This window comes from Canis aureus, chromosome 30 (assembly GCF_053574225.1).
Source record: "Canis aureus isolate CA01 chromosome 30, VMU_Caureus_v.1.0, whole genome shotgun sequence".
NCBI classification, from domain to species: Eukaryota; Metazoa; Chordata; class Mammalia; order Carnivora; family Canidae; genus Canis; species Canis aureus.
Window position 1 is genome coordinate 21,222,460 of NC_135640.1, and position 25,465 is coordinate 21,247,924.

General features: G+C 33.8%; 1 long non-coding RNA gene across 15 annotated transcripts in view; it reads left to right on the forward strand.

Annotated features, from left to right (window-relative positions):
- LOC144301774 (uncharacterized) overlaps window positions 1-24,733 on the forward strand; it is a 268,953-nt gene extending 244,220 nt beyond the window's left edge. For 4 of the 15 annotated variants that reach the window (XR_013368611.1, XR_013368619.1, XR_013368612.1 and 1 more), the window contains 6 exons: window positions 15,339-15,483; window positions 15,934-16,003; window positions 20,185-20,320; window positions 20,730-20,888; window positions 22,408-22,462; window positions 24,311-24,730. This is a non-coding gene — a long non-coding RNA (uncharacterized LOC144301774). Of the gene's footprint in view, window positions 1-6,811; window positions 6,970-15,338; window positions 15,484-15,933; window positions 16,004-20,184; window positions 20,321-20,729; window positions 20,889-22,407; window positions 22,463-24,310 lie in introns of those variants that run through there. The other 11 variants (XR_013368623.1, XR_013368621.1, XR_013368625.1 and 8 more) reach the window with 7 other exon arrangements.
- The last annotated feature ends 732 nt before the right edge of the window (window positions 24,734-25,465 follow it).

Genomic DNA, 25,465 nt, shown 5'->3' on the forward strand with positions numbered 1-25,465 from the left:
ATTAAACTCACATATTTCAATTTTTAGAGCTTATATTTGTTACTTCAGTACAATCATATTTTTATAACCTCAGATGAATAATTAGCATTTTTATAGCTGTTTAAAGTGGAGTATGTAAAAATTCACTTGGCAAGTATCAAGCAATTGATTTTCAAAAACCTTTAAAATTCATTATATATTTTTATCAGATGTAGTTTAAATTTTTGTAACATTCTCACACAATAAAATGAATCTTCAACTTTTATTTCTCAATGAATAATTTCAACATTAGAAGTATGTTGAGATAAGCAGTTTGCTGATTTGGTTCCTTTTGATTGCAAATTCTTTTAAATATATGTTAAGAAACTGTATTACAAGGATGTGTGTGTGTGTGTGTGTGTGTGTGTGTTTTACTCTGGTAAAAAGAAATATGACAATTAAATTGTTTTGCTAAAAAAATAAAATATTCTCAACAAAGTTATCATTACAGTATTCTTTCTAGAAGCTCTTCAAAATCTTAGGGAAAGCAGATTTATGAGAGTGAACTTTTAAGATAAGTCAGCATTTTTTATTTAACTAAAACTCTTCAGTTATCAACACAGTCTGGGCACACAGTTTTACTGAAAGGCATTTACTTTGATCCTTCAAAGGGCTTATTGTGCCTGATTAATCCATATATTCCTTTGGTCATAACCATTCTCATTAAAATACAGACGGCTAGAGGATTCACAAAAAAGTACTGTGAAAAGAGAAAACCAATTCTTAGATAAGAAAGTTTCCTCAATTTAAATATGCTATATACACTTGTAGTAAAAAGTCTGTCTTCGTGAGTCACTGTGAAAAATCAACCATAAAAATGAATTTTCCTTTTTGCTTAAGATATGTTTATATAAAGTATTCTTTTGATGGAGAAAAAAATATCTGTAGCTTTATTTATATACTCCCCAAACATCATAAGATGTAAAAGAAAAAGCTAAGACTTCTAATCACAAATGTAAAATGAAAAATGCTTTAATAATGCAAAATGAATTATTATTTATCAGTGAATTTTGTCAGGTAATTTCATCCACTTCTCCACTCACATTGGACAGAAAGACTTCCTTTTAAAAACTGACAAAACTACTTTAATAGTCTGACAGCATTTGGGTTATTTCAACAAAGAAAGATGAAATAATGTATTACCAGAGCTCCTATTGAGGATAATTAGTATTTTCATAAAAAACAAAACAAAACAAAAAAAGTAACAAAGTGAAATTCCAAGCTATTTTCTACCATGTTCCTACAGGGAAAGAAAAGTTAACTTCAGTTGGTGACTTTGCTCATACATATATGTATGTCATTTCTTTGTATACATCAACAATGAAAAAAAGTGCAATGAAAGATTTTCTAGTGATATTTTAAAGCAAATATCCAAAAGACTCCTTCCTTTCTTAAACTGGAGATAAGTTCACCTTTGACCTATAACTTAAAAGAATAAGAAATGAAGGAAATTATTATTTTCACTGATTCCCTTCCTTAAAACACAAGACAAGTGACTACTGTTTTTTGTTTTTCCCCTAGCAGGAGACTTTGCAGAACCAAATGTTAATAATCTGAAATATTCAAAAAGTTTTTTTGAAATATCTTAAAGTTTGAATATATATATATATATATATATATATATATATATATATATCAGATTTCAATATATAGATTTAGAACATACATAATATATAAAGTATAGAATAGGATATGCATATATAATAACTCATTTCTATTACTTACAAGACAGCTATTCTTCCCTAATTTTCAAAATATAAATAACATTTACATTGTTATTTTTCAAGAAGTATGACATTAAGGCCAATCTCTACATTGCTTCAATTTGTGCCCTGTGCAAGGGCACACTTTAAATGGTACATAGGAGCTGAAATTCAGCTTGTGTTGATCACAGAATCAGGAGGGTAGGAATGGAGATAATGGCACCCAAAGGTAAAGAAATCTTTTAAAAATTGACATGGCTTTATATATAAGTGAATCACATTCCTGTATAATATCATATATGTTTTCAAAACTAAGAGAATGCAGGTCATGTATTAATACATTTTATTTTTATGCTTTATATTTATATTGACTTTTAAGAAAAGTTATTATTTGAAATGTTTGTATCTTTCTTCTCACTTTTGGTCATAAGTTTCAGTTCATATCTTTTACTTATAGAAAATATGAAAAGTAAGATGACTGCTATACCAGCTAGTGCCAGTGCTATACCAATTTTCAAAGGATGAATCATATTCTTATGCATTGTGAAAGAGCCACTGTCCTTTGCTTCCCAAGTAGTGCCTGTTGACCTCACAGTCGCCTCTTCTCAAGAGCTCACAGACATTTACTGATCTGACTACTGAAAGGTTTGCAAGTCACGAGAAGCCTGTAGGATCCTACTCTAGAGCTAGTGCCTGTTTTTGATGATGTTAGCCTGAATAACATCTTTAAGAGATTGAAAAAAAATGCAGAGAAATGTGGAAAAAGTGACAGAAATTTTTGGAGATGTCCTTACCTTTATGCACCGCATTCTGTCCACATTCACATTCTGCTTTGCTTATACTCCATTCTCTCAGGCCTCAAGGTCTATGTTCTTAATTCTCCTACAACCTAAAATTAAACCAACCCTCTCCTGAGCCATAAAACTCTGTCCAAAGGTAGCTTCCTATAAGGGAGTCTCTATTTTTGGATGTTTGGTTTCTGAGCATTTTTAAACCTCACCTTTTTCCCTTCCTCTTTTGCTCCACATCTGGACAAGCTGATGAGAAAGCCCGGGTGCTCATTCTTTTGGTACCAGGAGGAGTTTCAAACTACTGCAAACCCTTTCGGTGCACAGGAACCCTTCTCATGGCCCCACTCATTATTCCAAGCAAGTCCCCTTTTTTTGCTCTTTCAAGCCACTTTTGGATCAGTTTGGGGGGCTGCTTTGCTTTCACAGAGCCTCATCATGTAAGTAATAAGACCTTTCATACCTTTTTGGTGTGTATGTGGCTTCAACAGTCTTGACATCTAAACTATATTTTGGGTAGGAGTTCATCCTATTCCTAGAGAGCAGCTATACCTCTTTTTTTTTTTCTAGTCTTAGCTGAAATAACTTCTTTTCTGAAAAGTTGTAAACAACGTACAGAGTATCTCCCACTCCCACACCACACAGTTATGAAGCTTATTCTCTATACAATGTATCCTTTCTCCCTCAAAATTTGTGTACAAATTTGCAATTATTGTTTTTATCTATTTATGTGCTTGTAGTATTATATATATAATATATATATTATATATATATATATATAATCTCTTCTTATGTCTAATCAGGAACTCAGTATCTTATTGCCTTAAATTCTACTTCATAAATTTCTTTCAAGTGGTGACGTCCTCTGTGTCTTCTTGAAGTAAGATCTAGATGACTTCTCTTCTAGATTACTAAAGTGCTTACCTAGTTGGTCTTCCTTACCACCATCAGAACCTTCTGATCCACCAGTCATAGTTATATATATTTATAACATAAACTTTATATTGTAAATTTTTTAGGTCTTCCATCTGTCTAAAATTCTTTTTTTTAAAGATTGTATTTGTTTATATGACAGGGAGAAGCAAGCAGGGAAACGGCAGGTAGAAGAAGAAGGAGAAACAGGTTCCCCCCTGAGTAGGAAACCCGACATATCCTTGATGCCAGGACCCCAGGATCATGACCTGAGTGGAAAGTAGATGCTTAACTGACTGAACCACCCAGTTGCCCCTCTCTAAAATTCTTTAATGGTTCATCATATTTATATTTTATTATACTTTATTTCTTCCATCTTTAACTATATCTGACTCTTATAGTATTGTTAAGTAAAAATACATGCATACTTTAAGGCTTTTAGGGTATATTTTAAATTCATATCTTTTCCATCGCCTTCAAGGCTCTAAATAATCAGGAGCCTGCTTCTTTCTGGGAACTCAACTTACACTGCTCTTCCTCAAGTTTCAGCCACATCAACCACCTTTCCGTTTGTGAGATGTGCAAAGCTTCCTTCAGCATAAGGTCTCTCTCTACACAGTTACTTACTTTGCTCAGAAGGTTCTTAAAATTTGTATATGGCCAGCTCCTTCAATTGTCACCTTCCCAAGGTAGCCTTCCCTGACTTCCCAACCTAATAAAGCACTCTACCCCACCATCCTTCACTCTCATAAGACCTTAATCCATTCTTAACCTTGGAAACTTCACTTTGAAGTGTCTTTATTCAGGACACTTGGGTGGCTCAGCGGTTGACCATCTATCTTCTACTCAGGTTGTGATCCCAGGGTCCTGGGATGGAGTCCCACATTAGGCTCCCTATAGGGAGCCTGCTTCTCCCTCTGCCTATGTTTCTGCCTCTGTCTGAGTCCTTAATAAATGAATAAATAAAATCTTTAAAAAAAGGGTCTTCATTCCAAATACTTTCTGAGTTCTGCTCTAAGTGTTCTCAGATTCATCTCCTTTAACAAGTAGGAGATAAGCACCGTAAGAGTAGAGACTGTGTCTTCCCCAATACCCTATTCTATCCATAACACAAAATGGGTAGCCTGTAGCAGGATCACAATAAATAAGTGTTGACTGAAAGATTAGAATTTGAATTCAAATTCCTGAACCATATGTGAAAATCCCTCAAAGGAGAAGGAGCTCTTCAGGTTGCCGCTTGAGAGTCCATGTGGCAGTATCCTTATTATCTTAAATTAGCTATTTCCCATGTGTGTATTCAAAGCAATACAAAGAAGACCATTTGTTTTTTTTGTTTGCTTTTTTTTTAAATATTGAAAATACTGTTTTTTTTTTTTTTTTTTTGAAATTGTAATGTTTGTATTTCAGGATGCGTTTTAACTACTGATTAGCATAGTGTAAGATTTTGCTATTAATACCTTGTATGTTTGACATCCTCTTTTCATTTTAGTGAACAGAAAAATTACATCACAGAGATGTGAAATCTTTCATTGTTTCCTTTTAAGTGTTAAAGGATTCTTTTTAAATTCAATAATTCAGAAATTGTTATGTCAACAATTTCTTAGTAAGAATGGTGTGGTTCTAAAAGATCCTGAACTCTATCATTAAGCTTTTTCTCTTTAAATAAACTGTTGATGATATGTTGGATATGCATTTAATGAAGTAATACACATTTAAAAAAGAAATCTCACTATTCTTACTCTCGGACAAGAAACTCTCAGAAATTATGTGACTTTATGTTTTTTTGTTTGTTTGTTTTTTTACTTTATGTTTTTAAGTGGATGAAACTATTAAACATATTTCACATATTACAATGTCCTTTTAAACGCTGTCATTTGATGTCATATAGGAAAATAACAAAATATTTTTCTTGTATTCTCTATCCATAATTCAGTGATCTAGGCTAAATATGCATTACACATGCAGACATATATGGGAGATGCATCTGTAGGATGCATAATTAATGAGTGAAATTTAAGCAGAAATTGCACATGGCATGCTTAATAACATAAAAGGTGATACAAAATAAGCAAAACTCCTAGAAAAATAAAATTCCTCTTTGATATTATCTATCACCAAATATTGAATCATACTAAGTTATTAAAAAACAAACCAACAGGCTCTTCTTATATTCACTTTTAGCCATTCCACAATTCTAACAGATTATATATTTTTAAAGTTCATTTTTGTACTTTGTTCTTGGCAACCGGATGCCTCTTTTAAAAAAGACGTATTGATTTTATAAGCAAATGCATTGCTTTGGGAAGGATATTTGAAAAAGTGTCAAGGAGGAAATGAACTCCATGGGGAGAACTGCTAAAATCTGTCAGGTGATGTTTGGGCTAATGCATATTTCCTAATATCACATAGAAGTGAGTTAAGCATCAAACAGAAATGAAGCATATCAAGTAATAGGAGAAATACATCATATTAGGAGAATGATTAGGAATAATCTCTAGCTGCATTTTCACAGATCCTAATATTTATTTATATATGAAACTCTGTGAGTAGACATTACTAAGAATTATTGTATCATGAAGTAAGTAGAAAAAGTACAGATATTCCACTGCACTTCATATTTAATTTTGCTTCTGATGGATCCCCATTAAATGCTAAATGATTAGCTAAATATTTAGATAGTTGAAGAAAGCTATCCTTTAAAGGGGTTCTTTACAAGATTGCTGATAATTTTTAAATGGGGGATAATAGATAATAGAGAATGTTATACATATAGCCATTAAATGAGTTTTCTTGTATGTTCATAGAGTCTGTGAAGGCAGGGGCACATACTGAAGAAATAGAGCAGATGTTGGCAGACTTTCCACTTATAGCACTCAGCTCTTATAGCACATCTCAGCTCTTCTATCAATCAGGAAACTTGATTGTAAAGAAACAAGAAAAAAAAAAATCTTTTGAGCCATCTTAAGTAAAGACCATTTTTTTTTTTTTTAAATACTAATGAATCTTGGGACTCTTCTTACTCAAATTACAGCTGGGTTGCTTAGCAAATGAAACATCAGACAGCTGTTCTCTACCTCCTACTCTGGGGCCACATATCTTTTTCCTTTCTGTTCTCTTTTCAATCCCATCTCTACATACCACTTTCCTCTGCAGAAGACTTACTTTCTACACTGGAGAATGTGGTTTGCATGTGGCAGAGGGAGGATATTATGTTGCCTTCAAGGTACACTACTATCTCACAGAGTTTTCTAACTCCAGATCTCCATGTTGTTTGGTTAGATGCTGTGTGCTCATTCAGAATACCACCTGCATTCTTTTTTTCACGTTCCTTCCTCTCCTGGAGAGATTAAAAAGTAAAGAACATAATTTCTCACTTTCTTTTATTTTAAGGGCTGCCATGTAACACAAGGAAACACAAAGTGAAATCTAATTGAGACTGATTGAAAAACTTTGCTTTTGGAAAAGGACATCCTTACTTTCTTCTTCTCCTTCTTCTTGCCTGAGACGCAAGCTTAATGCTGGGAAGGAAGAGCACCTGGGGACATTTTTAAGGGACACTTCCTCCCAGTTTGAGTCAATAATTTATCTATGACTCAGTCATTCACAGCTAGAGAATTAGGTTCTTATACTACATAAGACTTCCTTGTTCAAACTCAGCAGAGTAAGAATGGATGTGAGTGGAAAAGAAATAATGGCTAGCACTAATAAGCTCAACATTTGTGATCATTTTTCTTTGATCCTGCAGGCATCATTGATTATTTACCAGTTTGCAAATGACAAGAATGATATTCCCCCAGCCATGTGAGATTGTAAATATTACATTATTGGGAAGATAGTGTTTTGAGAGAGAAAATTTGGCAAAATACTAATTAAGAAAGATTGCTAGTGAGAAAACTAAGTACTTTGCTTTTCTGTATATCAGTGTAAACCTTTAATACTGCAGAACATTAAACCTGCAGGTACAAAAAGAAAGTCATCATGATGATTAGTACATTGGAGTTTTTTTTGGAACTCAAATATAATTTTAGATTCTAGAAGAATATAATCCATTCATATATTTAACATTTACTGAGAGCTGATAATAACCCATTCTCTGTGCTTATCGACTGGCCTTTGCCCTGAAAGAGTTTAGTTTATTAATAGAAACATATATCATTAATAATAATATTGTAAAAATTATACTAATAATATGGTTAGTCACTATAAAGTAATTAATTTTATGTGTATGTCGAAAACTGTTCACAGAAATACTCTTGAATTGACTTCCTAAGGCAGAAAGAATCGTGGGATAGAGAGGTGTTGGGTTTGGGGGGAGGACCAGCAAAGGCATTCTAGGCAAAAGCGACAACATATATAAGGTTTAATGACCTGAAGTTACTCTGTGATAGGGACCTGGCAGTCAGTTTATTTACCCCTACGTTAGACTGAAAGTTAGGGCGTAGCAGAAAACCAGCTGGAAAATTAGGTTGGTGCTAGACTGCAAAATACTTGAAGGTCTTGCTGAAGAGGGTTAATTAACTCTTTTACTGTTCGCAGTGGGGAACATTAGAGACTTTAAAAATTTCAAGAGACATAACATAAATAGATCAAAGCTTTTAGAAGAGGGCTGTGTTAGTCATTTGTTCTCAGTTTCATATACTGCTTCATCTGCGCTCTTCTTGGCATAACAGTGGAGGCTGCACATTTTTCCCATACTCCCTTGCCTAGTCACTTATGGCTAGGTTCAGTCAATGCACTAGGGGGAGATTTGGGGATGGAAAGGAAATTTGAAGAGTAGGTGTTCCTCACATATTCCTTCTTCAGGCAACATTTCTTAGAGAAGCTGTACCTCTTCTACTTTGCTAGCTCTCACCACACCAACTATGTTTCCGTGTTTGCAGCAGCTGACAGGCACATCTGCTCCAGCCCCTCCATTCACTATGAGGTCTGAAACTGGTACCACTACCTCCTCCCTATGTTTCTTCAGCTCTAAGAGTGGTAGTAGCCTCCAGTAGTTGTTAAAAGTGGAGATTTCCTAATTCTTCCCTAATTGCCCTTTTCCTGTTATAAAATTCTGGAATTAACTTTCCATATTAAATACCCTCCATTGAATTACCTGGCATGAATTTGTCTACCTAACTGTACTCTGATAAATTAAAAAGAAAATTTAAGATACCTCTGGAAGGAAATAGGTTTAAATTCTTTGTTATTACTTTTAAATGCCTTTGAATGAGTGATGTAGTAAGCAATATCTTACATGAAAGTGATGTCATGGGAATGACGCCAGTGATAAATTGGGGCATTTAATCATTGGAAGTTCAAAAATATATTTCTTTCTCTTTTTGCCAATCTTTCCATTAAAGCCTTGCACAGCCTAACTTATATTTTAATATCAACTGATACTACTTGGGCAATGTCAATACAAAGAGACAAAATAAGACTATCTTATTTCCTTGTTTTCTTCTATGTATTTTTTTATATCAATCTTTTTTTTTTACAGAGATCCAAAAAAAGCTTGAGGAAGTTGTTTATAATTTAAAACCTTGAAGTCATTAAAAATTTAATGTCTCAGTGGTTAAAACAGACAAGTTAATTCAAGCTCACCTGGCTTTGTTTTCAAGACAAAAATATTTGTTCCAGTTGCAATGCAGGTGTAATATAAACACATCAGTAGTGACAACATATTTTGCACTTATCTTTTAAGTCAGTATTGTCACCACTGTATTTATAAAGTGAATTTAGGAACTTTCCCACAGAGAAGGCAGGTGAGGTTGATAGACAATAGGAAGGAAGTAATTTGTGCCAAGTTAGATATGTAATTGGTTTAAAAATAGAATTTGTACTAATCATTTTGTTGCTAGTAACTTTTATCAAATTGATTAAGTATAAGCTCATTCATAAACATTGAAGGTATATAGGAACATTTATTTTAATCCTTTGCTTTAAAAAAACATTATTTGACTTCTCTGAAACATAGTAATGTTTTTACTTTAAATTACCTTTAAGTTCCTTAGAAAATGATATGGCTCCCCTCTCTGATAGTAACACATCTTTCTTCATATTATGTAAATAAAGAAGTTTAAATGTGAGATCAACATGGAGTATGGATTGTTAGAAGCATCGGTAAATTTATCTCCATTAAACTTTAAACAATTATTTAATGTGAAATATTTCTAAAGTATCTCAGTAATTCATTTCCTAAAGTGATATTAATCCCAGAGCACACAATAGAGTATTATAAATTTTAATCAGATGTCCTTTAGATTTCTAAGCCTATCAGTTAAATCTAAAGATTGCCTTGGAAAAAATGCTTAAATGTCCTAAACATTTCCAAATTTCCTTGATGCATACCCACCAGAACTGACTGTGTGGTACTTGAGGGAAAATTCTTCAAGTATACAACTTTGCATTTAGACTCTGACATTTGTATAAGATGATGGTAGGATTGGCCAACTCTCAGAGTATTTTCATTTTTGTTTTCTGTATCAATAATGGAATGATAGTGTTATGTTTATATATAATAATCATGTTGCAAATTTTATGGGTTAGCAAAATACATGAACAAAGAAAGAAGTACAGTTTTGATCATGGAACCTGACTGTAAAAGTTAGACAGATGTTCCTGCCTTCAGGTTTAAGTAATACTGGTAAATTGTACACCAATAAAAAGAGAAAAACTTAACTGACATAAATCCCCAAAATATGCTCTATAAACATAAAAACATCTTAAACTGCTATGTACACACACACGTACATCTGTATCTATATGTATTGATTTTTGTGTGTGTGTTGTATGTATACAGTTTACAGGCTGCTCAATTTTCCCTCCTAATTAGTTTACCCTCAGTATATTTTAAATTCAAAGTATAGACAGGAAGTCCTTTTACCTTCCATGCAGTTATAAAGATGTGGTGAACTTTTTATGCCATCCAAGCAGTCATTCGTATTTAGAACATTTTCTGAGACTGAGAGACAGCAATACTAATTCAGTGATTAATAATTCAATATCAATAATGCTAATAGACTCTTTTAGTGATGAAATATTGCTACCTTGGAATCTCCTTTCTTCAACTGATTTAAAAATGACAACCATGTCTTTAATCACGAAATATTTCAAGCCAGTGGATATTTCCTTTATTTTTTATTTTTTATTTTTTTTTAATTTTTTTTTTTATTTATTTATGTTAGTTACAGAGAGAGAGAGAGGGAGGCAGAGTCACAGGCAGAGGGAGAAGCAGGCTCCATGCACCGGGAGCCCTATGTGGGATTCGATCCCGGGTCTCCAGGATCGCGCCCTAGGCCAAAGGCAGGCGCCAAACCGCTGCGCCACCCAGGGATCCCGGATATTTCCTTTAAATGAAATATTTTTCCTAATGATCATTAGAGGAATCTAAGTAGATCCATACAAGTATGTACAAAACCCAGCAGGTATTTGTACACTGTGATTGATGAGGTTATTATTCCCCAAAGACAGCAGACCCCGTTTATGTTGCTCACTGGTACATGCCAGCAATTAACAGTGCCTAATATGACATAGGTGCTTAATCAAAACATTTTGAATTGATGTGTAACATATTTCCTCCAATTTTTGTCCCATACTAGATTTTATGACTGACATGAGTCAACATAGGGGGAGTCAGGGGGCCATAACTCCACTCCATTTGTTCTGACTTATAATGGGCCATCAGTGACTTTGTCTTGAATGATCAGGGGATGGACATATAGACAATACAAGTATTATTACAAGCTGCACATGGCTTCCACAGCTAAGGGAAACAAATCCCTCAGAAACCATTTTGATTTATTTGAGGGTAAATAATTATTAAAACTGATTTTTCATTCTTAGTCTAGTGTTCTTTATAGAGAAGAAAACTGATCTTGAAACTTCAAATCAGAACATTAGAAAGTCAAGCCTCATATAGTCATAATTCTCTTCAACTTGAGGTTGAAGACTAAGATGGAAATTTTTACCTCAAAAATTTCAGTTTACTTTATAAAAACAGGAACTTGTTATATGGTGGTGCTTTATTTTCACAAATGTATCTACTCTCCAGCACCAAATAGTTAATCCCCATTATTAACAATTTTGTGTTTGTGAATTTGCCTACTTAAGCCTAACTAACTCAATATTTGGAGTGTTTTGTGGTCATTTGTGGACATTCCACATACATAGAACAGTGAAAAATTTGTGTGACCTAATGCACATGTTTCCAGCTGGGATCCAACAAGGCCATTCTGTCTTCTTGTTTCAGCTTTCATATAAACGTGTCCTTTTTGGGTTATAATTAGTGTCACATTTTTGTTTGTTTTTGTTTCTTGTTGTTTTTGTTGATGGTGATTCCAGCTGTTTAAGATGGCTTCTAAGTACAGTGCTGAGGTACTGTGTAGTTTTCTTCAATGCCATAGAGTATGATGTATCTTACAGAGAAAATAGTATGTTTAGGTAAGCTTCACTGAGGCATGAGTTAACATGTTGGCAAAGTTCAATGTTAATGAATCAGCAGAATGAATTAAATAAGGTGTCTCTAAAGACAAACTCACATAAAACAGGGTTACGTATTGATAAATTGATAAAATGTTTATACCAGAGTTTTCCAAAAACCAACCCTGTATTTCCCCTAGGAATGAGGATTCAGTATTCACTAATTCGGTTTTCTTGGTGAATTTATAGAAAATAACTACTGTAGATAATGAGAATCAATTCTATAACATTTCTTCATCCTGGGACTCAAATAACATTAAGTTCTTGCCCCCCCCCCATACACTCATGTGGAAACATAAATACATGCACATACACTTACTCTAGGAATACAAATTTATTCAGTATTTTTACCATAGCTATAAGAAGATTTAATATCTACATCTCAGCATAATTCATTGCTTTTGCTAAGGTTGTTAGCCTATGTCATAGTTACACTACAGCATTTTATGGGCCACTCCTTGTCCATTTCAAGGGATTAAATTTAGGGGAAAGATGGAGAATAGTGAATTATTCCATTCTTACTCAAGAGAACTATGGAGACTACCAATAAACTAAGCTATAGGAGACCTTAGAGCAAGCCAATCATCACAGCGGCAAAAAAAGAAAACTTCCAATCATGAAAGCAATTGTGTAATCATCTGGTGATCAGGACTATACGTTTTATCAATGTAGCTCATAAAGCAAAATAAACTCTATATTATTCAAAGGAATTACTTTGTAGATTTATTTTATATTGTATAATTAATCAACTACCTGATTTCATATTCACACAACCATGTTCTTTAAACTGAGAAAAATAGGAATTTAGTAACATATTTTTGATAGAAATTCCATTATTCATATGTATATAATTATTTTTATTTTTTATTTGATATAACCTAATATATAGAAAAGTGTTCTGCAAACATAGCCTTTGAAAATGTTCTAATGCCACCATAGATTTAATTCATGTGTACACATTAACATTCTCAAATTCCATATTCTCTTTCTAACTACTACTTAGCATTCAACATTCAAGTATCTTTGGATTTAAGCTCATAAGGCTTTTTGAATCTCTCCCGAAACTCATTGTTTTGATGTATTGATGTCAGCCCATTACCTAATTCATCAAAGTGACACTACATTTTAATAGAGTACCAAAGTATTAGTGCCTTATTTCATGTAGAAATAAAAATCCTGATAGCATTCTAGTTGGGGAAAAAAATGACAATTTGAAGCTTCCTATGTGAAGTTTCTGTGTCTGTCAATCTGTCATCTTCTAAGAGCACCTTGTAGTAAATGCAATTCAATAAGGAGAAGCAAAAACATTGTGAAAAGCTATAAGACTTCATTATACTCAATTAAATATAACCAATGAAGGCGTACAGATATTTGAAGACCACTTCCCCATTGATTTGCCTTTTGTTTGAGAGTTTTAAAATCATATATGCTTTTGCTCACTTTTTAAATGTATTGTTTAATTTTTAATATGAGAAGATTACCTAATATACCTAACTCTTATGTCTGTACCAAAACACTTTGGAAAAGCACCCGTAGTTGATAAATATTTCCTTCCATTGTTAATAATAGAACTTCTGTCTGAAAAACATTTGAGGAAATGAAATTGCAAATTCCACTGTGAATAAGCTTTCCATAGAAATAATTGAAGTGAATCCACAATTAATACTCTCTACCTGTGCTATGAATGTCCTTACTGTAGCCATCTTCATCTCCTGCCTAGAAAATTGCAGAATATTTTTCTTCTCCAAAGTTGTACTACTGCTTATCATCAATCAGATGACAGAGACAAAAATGATCCATGTACCAAAACAAAGCCACTAACATCCTCACTTAACATTCTAATTTTATATTGTATAATTAATCAACTACCTGATTTCATATTCACACAATCATGTTCTTTAAACTGAGAAAAATAGGAAATTTAGTAACAGAATTACTAACAGGTTTGTCATTGGCTTTAGAGGGAAATTCAAACTGCTTTACTGGAAGCTACTGCTTGTTGTCTCTTTGTACAACTCAAACCTCAGTTTGTAGCACCTCCTCATTCCATTTTTATCTTATTGGGATCTGGAAACACTGACCTTTCTGTTAATTTCACAGCGAAGCACACCCAAGCCCTAGGTGTCTGCCTACCATCTTCTTTGGCATGGTGTTCCCTCCATACTACTCATGTTTGACAGCGACCTCTTCACCTATGTATCACTGCAAACAACTATGCTATCCCTCATCACTCTCAGTTCACTCTTCTTGTTGATGCTTAGCTTTCTAAGAATAAGACATGCCCATTTATTTGCACAATTCCTTTTTTTTTTTGCCTTTCTCCTGCTGTTACAAAGTAGACTGCATGAAGTCAAGAGTCCTGAATTTTTTCAATTATTTCAAGAATACCTTATAAGAAATGCATATTTTCAAATGAATGCACACACTCACTGTATCAGGGAAGACAAAACTAGCTGCTCTAAGTACATAACTCCCCAGATCTCAATGGCTCACAAGTTTATTCTTTCTGTGACTGGCTTAATCTACTTAGCATAATGTCCTCAAGGTTCTTTCATGTTGCAAATGGTAGGGCTTTCTTCTTTTTGAAGGTTGAACAATATTCCATTGTATTGATATACATGTTCTTTATTCATATTGAGTTATGCATTAAAGCATTATTAAGAGGGTAGATCTCATGTTAAGTATTTTTACCACTATTATTAAAAAAAAGCTTATTCCTTACTTACCTAATCATCCAGTACTTGCATCGATAATTTGACTTCATTGCACCTTCTATTTCTTCTATAGATAATACCCATTGACCTTTCATTTTGTAACTGAGCCAGTGATTGAATATGCTGCCCAATGGAAGCAAGAATCCCAGTAGACAGCATGTTTTTTTTAGCATAGCCTCTCACACCTTACTTAGCTTTTTCATTTAACTTAGACATAATGAGGATTTTATTTTTAAAGCAATGACATTTTAAATGTTTTTGTCTAGCAAAAGACTTCAGTTTTTGCCTCAGACCCTGCTGTAATAACACGATCAGATTTTTTTTTTAATTTTTTTTTTTATTTATTTATGATAGTCATAGTCACAGAGAGAGAGAGAGAGAGAGGCAGAGACACAGGCAGAGGGAGAAGCAGGCTCCATGCACCGGGAGTCCGACGTGGGATTCGATCCCGGGTCTCCAGGATCGCGCCCTGGGCCAAAGGCAGGCGCCAAACCGCTGCGCCACCCAGGGATCCCAACACGATCAGATTTAATGTTTATTTGATCTCACAGAGATTAAAGGATATTTAATTCATTGTAATGAGTTGCCATGTGTTCTGTTTTGTACTGCTTTCATCCAACAAATGAAACAACATTTTAGAGATTCAGTGTGTTCCAAAACTGACATAAGTCAATAATAAGAGGAAAATAAATAAATACAATTTCATAAAATATAAAGACAAATATGTTTCTGTTTTCTTTCAGGTTCTACTTTACAGAGAGCCTTCATAATTTCAGTATATATGAGTGAAATACAAGTATAAGGCCAAGGCTTGTTTTAATGACTGAAAGAGTATATGGAACATAGTAGATGCTTAATACTTTTGAGGTCCTATGCAAATAGCATGAGGTACTCTTGAAAAGCCACTTTTAATTTTATATTAGACAAGATATGTAAAATAAGCAATAGCAATTCTCACTGAGAATTAATCCACATCCAGAGTAAAAACAGATTAAAAGAAAATTAATTATAAAGGAAGAGGGTATCCTTCTCCTACATATTCCTAATGTGATGGAAGATACATCAGATATCTTAAGCATGCAAGTAAACTTCATGTATTGTTTCTGTGCTAACTGAACTTACGATTTTGTTCAGTTTACCATACATCTCAGTATAAGTAAAACAGTCATTGATTGGTAGCTAATAATCTCCAGTTCTTATAGTTATTGAAGTTCTTATTATAGAAATATATATTTCTGATTTATTAAATGCACATTGTTGTTTTTGGATTATTCTGTTTCATTTATTAATTTGTTTTTTTGCTGTGTGTTTGTGGTGTGTGTGTATGTGTGTATGCAGGGTCGTATTCCAGAGATGCTCATCTCAGGAGTAGTGAAAAGACTGAAGTTCTGAATCTACAAAGGAGAAGGTTAGATCCTATTGATTTTCCCTTCTCTCTCTTTTTTTTTTTTTTCTTTTAACAGCCAGTACCTGTCTTCTTCAGGAATACAAGACCTTGCTTTTGGTATCTGTAAAACTTTAGATTAAGGAATAATAACACTCCTGATTTTACAAGAAGGGGAAAAGACTATGGTTTCATCCCAGAATTTTAAGAGAAGTCTGATCAAATGGATTATTTTATATGATGGATAAGGCAAGATAATCTGCTAAGAGAGGGTATGGATTTCAAGATTTATGGAGAATAGAGTCATTATAATTAATTTATATGAAGAATGTAAAGAACAATTGCCAGGAAGTAGAGTAAAACAAGGTAAACTAGAGAGAATTTGGCAGCAGATTTTAGGAACTATTGAATTTGGTAATCATAGGAGTACTTTGACTCATTCATTGATTCATTTTTTTCATTTTTTTTTTTTCTGAAACATACAATTCTCTTGAGAAAAGTCCAGAGATGGCTGATGATTAGATAGAGTTAGAGTGAGATTGTTTTGCAGAAGAGCAATCTAATAGCATTGAAGCACGGAGTTGAAAATATTAGAAAAATGAAAGCTGAAGAAAAATGTGAAAGTGTAAGGTATACAATATTTTCAACTTTGTATAACACTGTGTCATATATTTTAAGTTACCTAAATAATAAAGACTTAATCTATGGAAAATTTTTTGATCCAATATTTTTATGTTTAGGCTTCATACTATTGGGGCCTTGCATGGCTCAGTCAGTTAAATGTCTGCCTTTGGCTCAGGTCATGATCCTAGTGTCCTGAGATTGAGCCCCACATCAGGCTCCCTACTCAGAAGGGAGACTGCCTCACCTTTTCCCCCTGCCTGCCACTCCCCCTGATTGTGCTCTCACTTGTGCTCACTCTCTCTTTCTCTCTAATAAAGAAATAAAATCTTTATAAAAAAGAATTTATACTATAGAAACTCTTACATAGATATATAAATATATAACTACAAAAGTGTTATTTGCAATGATAAAGTGCCAAAAATAATTAAATATATATTATATAGAATATTATATAGTCTCATAAGAATTAATATGAATCTACAATTATTTTATTATCCCATTTTAGAAAACATAATATTTCTATGATATACATAGCAAACTAACAAGGAAAATACAATCAATTCTTAATAACAATTTTCTCAGGGTATATTACAGGGAATTTCCAGTTTTTATTTTACATATTTTCCATTGTTTACATTTGTTTGTTAAAACATGAATTATTTTTAAAAAATAACAGCAAAGAATTTAAAGGAACTCTGCCTAACTTAGTCTAATCAATCAATTTTTTAGACATTGAGCATGTGTAGATAGATGCATCTAAATTGATGGTGGCCAGAGGAAATCATATTTTCTCACATACATGATAATTTTTTACTTTTCACACAGAATTACACATATTACACATTAATCTGTGCTTGGTACAGTATGGAACTGGATATCTGAACAATAATTAGAAATTGAGACTCACTCACCCTCCTGCATAAAGAGGAAAGTATGAACTAGCAAAATGTTCAGCCCATAGAAACACTTTAACCTGGATCATGACTGGCTGGTTCAAGCAGACCTTTCTCCTTCTCTCTCTTAAAGATCTATTTATTTATTGAGACAGAGAGAGAGAGAGAGAGAGAGTTGGGGAGGAAGGGCAAAGGGAGAGAAAGAGAAAAACTCAAGCAGATTCATCGCTGAGCATAGAACCTGAGGCGAGGCTAGATCCCACAACTCTGAGGTCAAGAGAGCTGAAACCAAGAGTATGACCATTAACAGACTGTGCTGCCAAGGCAGCAAAAGCAGATATCTCTTTTTTGACAATCTGAGCATGGAACACTGGAAAGTTAGTAGAAGGTAGAGTGGTTGAAATTAGGGCGGCATAGGAAACCAAAAAAAAAAAAAAATACGGAAGCCCAGAAGTGTGATTAGTTATGAGGTAAAAGATTGTGAAGTAGAGAGAACACGCCCTTAGTATTATGGTAAAGTAGTAAGGAAGAATAAAGAACAGAATACCTGGCAGGTGCTGTGGCCACAATTGCAACTACTGGTCTGCTTATTTAGAACCATCGCTGCTGTGCAAGGCTAGAACTGCAACACATCCTAGTGGTAATCATTCTATTGCACTTTTCTGTGAGCTCTAGTTTTCAGCAACTGATATTATTCCATCCTTCTTACTTCATTATATACACACATGCTGTATCTCCATTAACGAAAGTAACCTGAGTGGGTCCTTTCCCACAGAAATTGTAAATAAATCATAAATTGCAATCTGCCTGGCACAGTTACAAACCTGATTGCTTAACAGATTGACCCATTTTTTAGAACTAGTCTCTTTTCTTTTCCCTTCTAATTTTCCAGTTTCATTCTTCTCTTCTCATTATTGGCTTCATAGTTCTTGAGTCTTAACTCGGTCATGTATTTTGAGTATTATATTCTCAGACTCTCAGTCTTCAGGGACATGCTTCCCTAATCTGCTGTCTCATCAGACTTGGCACACACTTTGATGAAAATAGTCTCAAACAAATGTAATTTTTATACATAATGCTTAGTTTCATTGAGACCACATTTTGAGTTCAGTGTTTCTTCCTTAAGAATATGTAGCTATTTCTGATAAAAACATTTCATCATTAAAATTTTATACTATGTGTCATTTCCATAAGCTCTGCCAACATAGTTCAGATTCATATACTGATTGTACTGATGCCCAAACGAAAAGTAGAGGAGATAGATACTTGGTATGAGTGATATAAATTAAGAAAAGTTTTTTTTTTTTTTTTTAATGATGGCATGGTATGCAATTTTCTAGGACTCCTGATCATATCAGTAAGTTCCCCAATTATATGTAATGCCTGAAATCTGTTTCATGTAAAGGATTGAACATCAGATAAGGACTCTATTTCATTCTTATGAATGTAGTAGGCATTTGCTACAAGTTTTCCATATGAGAAAAAGGAAATGATTCTCAAATGTTCACTAATACTTATAGATAATGAATTAAATACATTTAAGTCTCTTACATCACAACCTGTGAAACTTAAGTTCTGAAAAATGTACAACTTAAAAATCATGGCTGCCTTGAAAACTATAATACCCTCTTAAGATTTTAATTCCATTATAGTTAGAGATAGTAGTACCTTTAACCATCACATAGGTAATCCACCTCAATGATACACTGGGGCCAGGTTTCACAATAAGATTTCTACTATTATTCAATATCAGGCTATTATAATCTTGATGTGAAAAGGCTTTTACTTTTTAATTCTCTTGTAGTAAATTTGTGCAAATAAGACTTGGAATAATGACAGTCATACTCTTAATCTTCTCATGATGTGCTCTATCCCACAATGCAATTGCAGAGAGACTATAATCATGGGATGCTTTTAATGATCTTAACTATGCTATGCCAGGGAGCAAGCCTTGGGCTTTTCAAAAGGGCAGGAGTAGCAAACAGTAGCCATCATAAACACACATAGTCACTGGAGTTGTCCTGAGGGCCAAAATCATTGCCATCATTAGTAACACTTTAATTTGTTCAGCGACGAGAAATCAATCTATAAAAGGAGGATATCTATTGCGGTTTTCCAAAAGGCTGCTAGTGATAAGTGTAGTAACACTACAAATTTGACATTGCAAAGTTCTGTTTACATAGTTACACAAAACAACTAAGATAGAAGAATTGGTCAGATATAAAATTGGTGATTCTCATGTCTACCCATAAAGAGTGTTAAAAACAAGAAACCTCTTTTTTTTTTTTTTTCTTCCCACTCTCCAAAATCTAGTGGAAAATTTTGTGAGAAGGGCAAATTTGTCCATTTCATTCTTAAAAAAATTTCACTGCAAACCTCAATAATAATATTTGAATGTCAAAAGGAAAACATTACTTAAAATTTAATGAAATAGGGGCAAATAGTATATATTATTCCTTAGCTCATTTTAAAAAACTATACATGAAATTGATTCTTTTAGTAATGTAGAAAAAGTAAAATATAAATTCTTAAACTTGGTAATTTATATATTCTTTGTGACATATTTTTGAATTGTTCTATTATCAGCATGTTTCATTGATAATGAAAATTATATAATTATATATAGATGTTCTTAAACTCAGTAAGCAGATTTTCTAACAAGTCAGAAAATTGCATTTTAATTTGCAGTTTCTTCTTGATCTACTACTAATGAAGGTTTTACTGGATTATCTGCTTAAAGGTCAAAATGCCAATTAGGAGTTTCTCATCAGTGATAATTCAGATATATGGAAAAATGACAGCATTAGCTTTTTATCTTCTTGAGGTAACTTATTTTGTACTCCATTGTCTCATCAGAGTTCTGATAACAATGAAGATAGTTTATAACATTTAATACTTCTCATTTCAATGCAATACACACATTCTTGTTTAAGGGAACACATTATATAAATCTCATCACAATTTTCTCCTCTTCAGATGTGACTCCGTAATATACACTTTAATAAGCTGTATTAATATAGCTTTATTAATAAGCTAAATTTTACAGATCACATTTTAAACTATGAATAAAATAATACGCTTTACACATAAATTTTATTTTTACAAAATTACAGTACAAAAATCAGTGGTTTTAGAACATGTATTGCATTAAAAACTTCTTGATCTTACAGGTCAAAGTTTCTAGATCCAGGGAGGAATAATCATTTCATCTTGTCTGTGCTATATGATTTCAGGATTCATATCATATCACATTTTATTTGTGAGAAAGTTCACAGAACATGAAAATATATTAATACAGTGGACATCCTTCTGCATATATAAACATAACCGTGCCCCATGAAATGAAAATACACATGGAAGGACACTGGTCATCTGATTTAAGTCACAAACATGTACGTATATTTACCAGTAATAGAGACTCTGTGTGTATGTGTGTATGTTTGTATGTGTATAATTAAATTCAAGTTATCTTTAAATGGCACTACACTTGAAAACACACAATGTTATGACCATGGCAGTAAAGTGATGGCATATTCCAAAAGAATAATTTAAGATTTTAATTGAGGGTCAATTTCAAAGTTTTTGGCAGATGTAAGAGGAATCAGTGAAGGATAGTGGATATTGTTGTCAGTGGTAAACCTGATGTAGAAAATTCCAGGAAGAGTTGTAATTGTGAAAGAAGGCTACTCAATAGAAATTGCACCTTTGGTGATGAAACTCACCTTCCCTCATTTTCTGCCCTCTGATCTCTTATGGGTGCCTTCTTTTGCCCAAGCCAATGGGAAGCCAGAGAATAAGGAAGCCCTTGATGTGGTCTATAAAGGTTGATGTCCTGGATTACCAAACAGGATAGGGAAGGGAAAACAGGGAATTAAAAGAGGAAATGGAAGACACCTAGCTTGTATTTTCAGCGTTTGTTCATGGAGTAGAAGACTCAACAAGAAGACTCAGTCAAGATGTCTGTTTTCCTCAATCTATCTAAAGAGTAAACACAAACCAATCAAAATCTGTGGCAAAAAAAAAAAAAAAATGTTTGTAGAAAAAACTGCAATCTGAATTCTAAGATTGATAAGGAAAAGCTAACTGGAATAGCCTAAAGAGCTCTGATAAAAGACAATCGAAGCACTAACACAATCTAATTTCAGGACTTACTATAAAGCCACACACATCAAGGTAGTATTAGTAAAATAATGGTGGAACAGAATAGAGAACATAGAAATAGACCCATGTTTGTAACTTCATCTGGGTAAGATGATGCAAGTCCTTTTGTTATTAAAAAATTAAGGTGCAGGTGCACCTGGTTGGCTCAGTCGGAAGAATATGCAGCTCTTGATCTCAGGGTCATGACTTTGAGCCCCACATCGGATATAGAGATTACTTAAATAAATAAACTTAAAAATATTAACGTGCAATAACACACAACTGATCAAAAGGAGACAAGTACTTTATAAGTTCTTATCTTTATTAAATCTTAAAGGAAAATATTTTACTGAAAATATAGCTTTTAATAGAATGTGAAGAGTTTTGTTTTTTCCAATCAGTACACATATTCATGAACACAAGTTATTGGTTATTAGAATGAGATATGATTCTGGTATTAAGTCTATCCCTGCTCAATTGTTCCTTAACAAATATAAACACTAAGAAGTTATGTCTCCATAAATAAGTAGAAGAAATAGAACAAACTTTTAAAATAGCAATATAACTCATTTCTTCAAAGTTTTGCTATTGCTTCCAAAACTTACTCTGATTTATCGTAAAAAAGTGTTTAGTTATTCATAAGTGGATACCTAGATTAAGTTCTCCTTCAATTTTGTTAAAATAATGATTTGAGAATAATCTAAAGTGAAAAGTACTTTGTTGCTAGGCATTTGTTCATTAAATTCTTCCTTATAAATGTATTATTGACAGGAATTACCACATCGCCCAGGATTTTGCACTTTAGAGAATAACAACAAAATACAATGTAAGTAAAATATGACATTCTGAAAATCAGGAGAAAAGTCCCTTTGTGAAGGACATGTGAGAAAGGGAATCCCACTGGGCCAGAGATCTTTGCTGATGCACAACAACTTTAGGAAATGGGAGACTTGGAACATAAAGATGTAGTCTTTTATATGCTTTGAACTTTATATACTCTTAAAGGTATAGATGCCCCAGTTTGAAGACATTCTTTTTTTTTTAATTTTAAAAAAATTTATTTATTTATTCATGAGGGAAAGAAAGAGGCAGAGACATAGGGAGAGGGAGGAGCAGGCTCCCCCCAGAGAGCCCAATGCAGGACTTGATCCAGGATTCCAGGATCACTACCTGAGCCTAAGGCAGATGCTCAATGGCTGAGCCACCCAGGCATTCCAGAAGACTATCATTGTATGTAGGGTAGGAGGGGAAATGTTCTATTCACTCAGTGTAGCCATTTGATTTCCCCTGCTTACAAAGTATCCTATGAGAACTTATTCATTGGTCATACATCACCTGAAACTCCTGAATTTCTTTATTGCTTTAGGATACTTAAATGTGTAATTAAATTATGAAATCAAATTAATTATCAAGCTATACCTTATAAATATTTTTTTTTCTTTCTTTATTTATGGTAGTCACAGAGAGAGAGAGAGAGAGAGGCAGAGACACAGGCAGAGGGAGAAGCAGGCTCCATGCACCGGGAGCCTGACATGGGATTCGATCCCGGGTCTCCAGAATCGTGCCCTGGGCCAAAGGCAGGCGCCAAACCGCTGCGCCGCCCAGGGATCCCCAAGCTATACCTTAAACAATATAGTAATTAAGAAAAAAAATTATGCTTCAGTTTGGCATGAACCAATGAATATTAAATGCAAAATATTTTACATTACTATTTTAATTTGAGAATATTGAAGAATAAAGACCATGAAAAAGTTCCACTTTACTATTTTCTTTCTTACTCACCTCTTTTTACCAAAGAAAAAAAGCCAATAGGATGCCTGGGTGGCTCAGTAGTTAAGCGTCTGCCTTTGGCTCAGAGCATGATCCTGGAGTCCTGGGATGGAGTCCCATATTGGGCTCGCTGCATGGAGCCTGCTTCTCCCTCTGCCTATGTCTCTGCCTCTCTCTCTCTGTGTCTCTCATGAATAAATAAATAAAATCTTAAAAAATAAAAAGCCAATATATGTGAATGAATGTTTCTATATAGATATGCACACACATATATATACACATATATTTGTGTTCCTTCAGGTGCACAGAAGCACACATACATGCACACACACAAACTTAAGTTAGATTAGGCCCAAGGCAGCCTTTTTTTTTTTTTTTTTTTTAGGATTTATTTATTTATTTTAGAGAGAGAGAGAGAGCATGGGAGTCAGGAGAGGGGCAGATGGAAAGAATCTTCAAGCCAACTCCCTGCTGAGTACAGAGCCTGATATAGGACTTGATCTCAAGACCTGAAAGATCATGACCTGAGATGAAACCAACAGTCAGATGCTCAACCAAATGAGCTCCCCAGGCACCTCAGGCCAAGGTAGCTTTACTGTAATAAAGAACGGGGGAAGAAAAATTAAAAACAAACAAAAAAACAAAACATACAGACTGAGGAGATATTTCTGTCAGAGATATTTTATTTTTCCTTTCTTTTTCTTCATTTATTGCTGCCTATGGCAAGATCATAGAAATAAAAGCCCCAGATTTTTTGCTTACAGTTTTGGATGTTATTCTTGTTGTTTGATGGCCTTCCCCCCCTTCTTTATTTGACATTTGTTAATCTGTAATTATCAGCTTGGAATGCATCCTACTTTTTCTTGACTGTATCTTTGTTTCTTCCCTCTTTCTCTCTACACAGAGATGAGAGAGTTTGAGTGCCAAGGACCACATCATTAAAGGTCACAGGTGTGAACTCTGAAGAGCAAAATCCCCAGGACCCAGGAGATGAATATAGAGTTGGTAATAAGAGATCTGAAGGGATTTGGGAAGGTGACGATGGTATCTGCTACAGGGCCTGATGGGACTGAAGCATTCCTTAAACTCATCAAATGGTTTGGCTTCTTAGATAAGGGGGGGGGGAACTTGCAGAAATGTCTGCAAATAAAATATTCTAGCTAAGCAAATGTTCTGGTTTGTAACTGAATTAACAAGGATTTAAAAAGTATAAATAAACTGATACATAAAATGTCAGAAAGTGCAAGAGTTATAACTATTATAGTCTTGTTGCCTAAAGGAAAAAGTGCAGGCCAGTAATTTCCTCATATTTAGAATGGGAGAAATCGGGGGAACCTTAAATATATCAGCATCTTTTTTTTTAAAGTCATTTTACTAGTACATATGATAAGATAATATTTAACAAATTACTCTTGGGGCACTTGAGTAGCTCAGTTAGTTAAGCATCAGACTTCTGATTTGGGATCAGATCATGATCTCAGGGTCCTGAGATCAAGCCCCTAGATGGGTTACACACTCAGTGGGTAGTCTGCTTGAGCTTCTCTCTCTCTGTCTTTCTCTTTCTCTCTCCCCCTCTGTCCTTCCTCACCTTGCTTTTGCTCTCTCTCTAAATAAATAAATAAATCTTTTTTAAAAAAAATCACTCTTGACATAGTGTGGTTTTCTACGTTAAAAAGTAGAATGTAATAACTGAATAATTTAAAACATCAAGATGACAGTGAGCTCAGGGAAAAAACAAAAAACAACAACAACAAAAAAACAAAGCCTAAACAAGATCACATCTGGCAGTAATAGCAGTTAAAGGGTAAGCAATGGACTAGGTCCTAGGGATTAAAACCCTACACTGCCACTTGCTGGTTAGTTGTGTGACTCTAGACTAGTGAATTCACCTTTATATGCTTCACTCCTGTCATCTTTAATATTAGAATAACCTACACTTATGAAAGGTTAGTTTTGAATTTGAAATAACTTAAACTATGTATACTGATCAGAACAGCATCTGCCATGTAGTTTTTAGTTATTATTATTTTTGTTATTATTAGTGAAAGTTTCAAGGCAA